A 6,639-nucleotide genomic window follows, 5' to 3' on the forward strand; every position below is an offset into this window, starting at 1 on the left:
GGGAGACATGAATCAACATGAGGTACATATACGGGGTGTGTGGGGGCCAAGTGATGAATCATACACAGGAATGGGTTTAGAAAAAAATGAGTAGACAAGCGTTGCAGGGATGGTAGTGGTGGTATGGTTCTGCAGGTTGCAATCCTGGCCCCCCACACACCCCAACACCCCTTCTCATACATCCCCATCCCCAAGGCTGGGAAGCCTGACCTCACAAGGAGCCACTCCTTTCTGAATATAAGTCACTCCACTTGGGAAGATAGTCCCCCTTCATGTGGCCTAAACCTAGGATGGAAGTAAGGTTAACGGAGACCTGGCTACCTCAAAGCCTATGTTAGTCTCCACTACCGTACTACACAGACACTTCTGCTCTCTGATGCTCAGTGTTGACTGTAAGTTTTTTTTTTAAAGGGCAACCACAAAGAACCAGAAATGAGTATTTCAGGGTGGGAAGATTATGGGAAAGAAATTTTGGGGGCACCACCCCAAACACTGTCACTTCTGTGTGAACCCCTACAGGCGTGGGGTAAACATTGTCTCCTCCAGACCTCTCCACTGAGGTGCAGATGCTGTCCTTTCTTTGCAAAGGGCTCCATAGAGGTGGAAAGTGGCAAACCCTGTCTTATCCATTCACATGCCTCAGAGGCAGAAATGTCCTTCCAGTGCAAATGCCACAGGGAGGCACAAAGGCCTCCAGAGAGAAGACAGCTGTTGTTTTCTTCACACAAACTGTAACAGTAAGTGCAACTGCATTGTGTGCAAATGGCCTTATGGAGACAAAAAGTCCTTATCCTGCAAACAATTGCAAAGAAGTGGAAACCTTGTCTCTCCCTTAAAAAACCACCCCGTAGGGTTGCAAATGCAGAGTCCCTGAGCCTCCGAAGACCCCAATGGGGAGCCAGTGGCCCCCACTGGGGACAGAGCTGTGACACTTGGCTTGAGTGACTCAGTGCCAAGCAGTGGGTGGCTACCCAGGCTCAGGTGAGTGCTAGCCGGAGGTAGAAGTCACCTGCACACGGCGCTTGGCAGGGCCCCAGTCTTGAACCTGCAGCTCCTCAGGCATACCAGCCAAGACACACATGCCTCTGTGGGACTCAGGCACCAGTCAGACCCAGGGTATCCAAGGCTGCTACCCTTCTTGTTTTTGCAGGCCACCTCCTTCAGTCCTGCCCCCTCAGAATCCTCTAAGGCCCTGTCCTTCCTTTCTTCCAGGCCCCATACCCCTGTATTTCCAGGTTTTACCCTGATCCTATCAAGCTCTGTCCTCTAGGCCTTTCCCATTCCTTAAGCACCAGGCTCCCCCGCCCCCCAGTCTCCACACCTTCCTGTCTCAAGGCCTGACCTCCAGGCGACTCCCTCTCTGGCTCACCCCTTCCTCTTTCAGCACTGCCCTCCATGGCTTCTTTCAGGCACTTTTTCCTTTATATATAGACTCAGGCTTCTTTAAGGAGTTCTGGTGGTGCAGTAGTTAAACGTACAGCTGCTAACCGGAAGGTCGGAGATTCCAACCCACCGAGTGACAACAGTGGGCGAAAGACCTAGCGATCTGCTTCCACAAAGATTACAGTCTAGAAAACCCTATGGGGCAGTTCTCTGTCATAGACTTGCTATGAGAATCAACCTGAGGGCACCTAAGGACAATAGGGAAACCCTGGTGGCATAGTGGTTAAGAGCTAAGGCTGCTAACCGAAAGGTCAACAGTTCGAATCCACCAGGATTGCCCTGCAAAATATGGGGCAGTTCTCTTCTGTCCTATAGGGTCACAATGAGTCGGAATCGACTGGATGGCAATGGGTTTGGTTTTTTTGTTTTTAAGTAAAACAGGCTCCTCTAAGGCCCCATCCCTATGGGCTCTGCTCCTGTAGGTCCCTGACTCGGCAACCTCTAGACCTTAAAAAAAAAAAAACTCATTGCTGTCTTTCAATTCTGACAGCAATCTTGTAGGACAGAGTAGAATTGCCCCATAGGCTTTCCACGGCTGTAATCTTTAGGAAGCAGACTGCCACATCTTTCTCACCCTGAGCATTACCCTCCAACCTTTTGGTTAGCAGCCAAGAGCTTTAACCACTGCGCCACTAGGCTCGTTCTATCTTGACCTTATTTCTGCCCATTTTCAGACCTTGCCCCCCCCCTTTTTTTTTTTTAGACCCTGCCCCTTCAGGCACCGCTGTGCTCTGCTCTCTCGCCCCAGGTTCACAGTTTCAGGTTTTGGAGGGTGGTTGGACCTGTAGGGCCTTGGAGTGATTCTGGGTGGCTTAGCTGCTGGTGGCGGTGTTCAGGGCCTTCTCCTGTTCTGGCTCGGGCTGCCGCAGCCCAGAAGGGCTGGGGCTAGGGGGGACCCGAGTCACAGAGGAGGGAAGGGATCAGCACGAAGTTTAGAACCAAAGCAACTGGGCTTCTTCGGCAAGAGTTGTAGGGCAGCTTTGGACTGTGGGTGGGGCTCTGTGTAGGACTGGTGTCAATGGCATCACCTGACAGCAACCTGCTCCTATTTGGGTTTGGGCCGCTGGGAGTCGTCCATCTCTCTGAAGCTGGGGCCAGGGTGAACCTAGGCCTTGAGCCCCCTGGTTCTCTTCCTAAGAGTAGGGACTGGGTGGAGGTCAGACCCCATTTGGTGGGGGAGGGACGACAGAGGTGGGGAGAAGGTGAGAGTGAGACAAATGAAGTAGTGAAAATGTTTTTTTCTTTAGTGCTTTAATATTAGGGAGAATATATTTTCTCATTTGTTTTAATATAACTATAAGCTGTGATTAATCTCTAGTCCTTGGAAAATGGTGCAGGCTCTGTTCAAAATATAGCTGAGCAGCCTGTTCCCCTCTTAAACATAACAAACACCCTAATACCTTAAGACATATTTTACCTTATTCGAAATAGGCAATTGAGAGCTTGACATGGCTAATGCCATAATGATGCTCTAAGTAATCTCTGAACATTTTTTTAATTGCACCAGCTGCACCAGTCTCCTCTGAAGGGGTGCGGAGCTATCTCAGCTCCTGTGGCTTTAATGTCTCCTTTCTTTGTTGTCTTGAGAAACAGCCTTCAGCCTCCAAACCGACAAGAAGGTTTGCTTTCTTGCTCCCTATCTCAGCCGCAGCGGACTTGGCAAAACAGCCCCACTAGCCGAGAGATTCTTATGAGAGTTTTTCAGTCTGTCATAAATACACTGATTAGAGTCCAGGTGCCTGACATGTTTAGTTTAGTAAAGAGTTTTTGTAGTTGTTTTGTGACGTATAAGACTGTCTGTAGACTACGTGCTCAAAACATTAAGTAACTGTGATCTTTTCCGTATAAAACCTTCCCATCAACCCTTTAGGGCAGACAGAATTTGGGAGAAATTTAACCCCCTCTGTCTCTTGAATACTGGTATTCAATAAAGCCTTCTTACTGCTTACCTCCTCCTGTCTCAGTATTGGCTTTGCGGCAGGCGGCTCAAACCCGCAATTTGCGATAACAGAAATAGAAATGGAGAGAAGGATGGAGATGGACAGAGAAAGGGAGAGACAAAGATGAGAGAACCTGGGAGATATACATATTGTCACATAGGGAGATTGTAATGGAGACAGGAAAGACACATATGAGAGATAGGAGGAAAGATGCAAAGAGAAAGAGCAGAGACACTAAGAGAATGAGAAGTTGTGGAAGGGCCAGAAATGCAGGTAGAAAGATGGGAAGACACTCAGCGGCAGATGGAGGCAAATGAAGGAGAGAAGGCAAGGAGACTGGTTCCATGGTGGCCTGGAGAGTTGTGATCTGGGCTGAGGGGCTAGATCAGGCCTCCTCAGCCCACCTGCCTGCTTACCTTCTAGGTTGAAGGGGCTGGGGGAGGCAGAGAGATGCCTGACCTGCATCCCTTCTCTGGCGCTTTCCTTCTCTTCTATCTCTCATCTATAATTTAATCCCACCTGCTTCTAACAAGAATGTTCGTGGCTCTCCCTCAGGTCCTTCTTTCCTGCCTTCATCCCCATTTCCTCTCTGGCTCTGTCTTGATCTGTGTCTCAGCCCCCTCCTCATTTCTCTGCTTTGATCTCCCTGGCAGGTAGTTCCCACACTTCCTGTGGCTCCTTGGTTTGCCATCTCTGTGACCTCAAAGGGGAAGGGGGGGTAAGAAGTTAGAATCAGGGAGGAACAAGGGGACCCAGCCCTGACAGTAGGGTTGGGGATCACCCTATCCACTGCCTCGGGGAGAGACTCCAAGAGGCTGGGGAGAGACAGAGATGGGGAAATCAAAGACAGGCAGAAGAGAGAGTGATGTAAAGGAAGAGAGATAGATTGAGAGAATTTAAAAGCAATGGAAGTTTCTCTGGCAGAGAGACATAAAAAACATAGATATCAAGAAAAAGAGAAGCCAGGGTGTACAGAGATGCAGATAAAAGAGAATCCAAGAAAAAGATAGTTATATGACAAGTAACAAAGACAGGAAAAGATACATAGAATAGACATGAAAAGGAGGCAGAGACCAAAATTCAGAGAGATTCAGAGGGGTAGAGAGAGTCAAAATGAGAAAAAGCAAGAAAGAGACAGAGGTGAGAACGAGATAGAGCAGAGAAAGTGAGAGAGGCAAGAGTTGAGAAAACAGAAAAGGAAAGAGAGTTGAGAGAGCTGAGAAACACTGCTGAGTTTTCCTATTCTCTTCAGTGGCAGTTGGACAACGGGCAGGATGGGCAGGGTAGTTCTGACACCGCTGTGCCCTTCCCCCTGTCATCTAGGTGGGCAGGAGGGCCACCTCTCCTGGGAATACATACTTAGAGATTGACGTCCTGACTTTGGGAACTGGGAATCACCTCAACAGGCCCGTTTAGGGCCAACCTCTGAAGCTGGCAAATGGGGATCACCTCTGCAGTGTCAATGAATTACAAGCATATATGGCTATGTCCGTTCTGAGGTGGCAGAGAAACCTTCCTTTAGTTATCCTCATTGTTATTAGGTACCGTCCGGTTGGTTCTGACTCATAGCTAACCTCTGCACAATGGAACAAAACACTGCCAGGTCCTTGCACCATCCTCACAATCATTGTTATGCTTGAGCCCATCGTTGTACCTGCTGTGACAGTCCATCTCATTGAGGGTTTTCCTCTTTTTTGTTGACTTTCTACTTTAACAAACATGATGTCCTTCTCCAGGGATTGGTCCCTCCTGATAATATGTCCAATGTACATGAGATGAAGTCTCTCCATCCTTGCTTCTAAGGGATATTCTGGCTGTACTTCTTCCAATACAGATTTGTTTGTTTTTCTGGCAACTAATTTTTTTTTTTTTTAATTTTTGACTGCTGCTTCCATGGGCATTAATTGTGGATCCAAGTAAAATGAAATCCTGGACAGCTTCAATATTTTCTTCATTTATCATTACGTTACCTATTGGTCCGGTTGCAAGAATTTTTGTTTTCTTTATGTTGAAGTGTAATCCATATTGAAGACTAGTCTTTGACCTTCCTACGTAAGTGCTTCAAGTCCTCTTCGTTTTCAGCAAGTAAGGTTGTATCATCTGTGTATTGCAGGTTGTTAATGAGTCTTCCTCCAATCCTGATGCCGTGATCTTCTTCATATAGTCCAGCTTCTCAGATTATTTGCTCAGCATACAGATCATATAAGTATGGTGAAAGGATACAACCCTGATGCACACCTTTCCTGATTTTAAATCACACACTATTCCCTTGTTCTGTTTGAACGACTGCCTCTTGGTCTATGTACAGGCTCCTCATGAGCACAGCTAAGTGTTCTGGAATTCTCATTCTTTGCAATGTTATCCATAATTTGTTACGATCCACATAGTCTAATGCCTTTGCAGTCAATAAAACACGGGGAAACATCTTTCTGGTATTCTCTACTTTCAGCAAAGATCCATCTGACATCAGCAATGATATCCCTCATTCTACACCCTCTTCTGAATCTGGCTTGAATTTCTGGCAGTTCTTTGTTGATGTACTTACTGCTGTAACCATTTTTTAATTCTCCTCAGCAAAATTTTACTTGCATGTGATTTTAATGATATTGTTCAATAATTTCTGCATTCAGTTGGATCACCTTTCTTTTGAATGGGTACAAATATGGATCTCTTCCAGTTGGTTGGCCAGGTAGCTGTCTTCCAAATTTCTTGGCATAGACAACTGAGTGCTTCCAGCTCAGGCTGCTAACGAAAAGGTTGGCAGTTTGAATCCTCCAGCCGCTCCTTGGAAACCCTATGGGGCAGTTCTACTCTGTCCTAGAGTGTCGCTATCAGTCAGTGTTGACTCAATGGCAGTGGGTTTTTTTTGTTTGTTTAATAAGGTAGACCACTTAATACAACTATTATTCAAAGTTACACACCAACCACTAGTCCCAAAGATGAAGAAATTGAAGATTTTTTACCAACCTCTGCAGTCGGAAATTTACTGAATATGCAATCAAGATGCACTGATAATTACTGGTGATTGGAATGCGAAAGTTGGAAACAAAGAAGAAGGATCAATAGTTGGGAAATACGGCTTCGGTGACAGAAATGACGCTGAAGAGCACATGATACAATTTTGCAAGACCAATGACTTGTTCATTGCAAATATTTCTTTTCAACAACATAAACAGTGACTATACACATGGACTCCATCGGATAGAATACACAGGAATCAAGGTGACTACATATGTGGAAGGAGATGAGGGAGAAG

This window comes from Elephas maximus, chromosome X, assembly GCF_024166365.1.
Source record: "Elephas maximus indicus isolate mEleMax1 chromosome X, mEleMax1 primary haplotype, whole genome shotgun sequence".
Lineage (NCBI taxonomy): Eukaryota > Metazoa > Chordata > Mammalia > Proboscidea > Elephantidae > Elephas > Elephas maximus.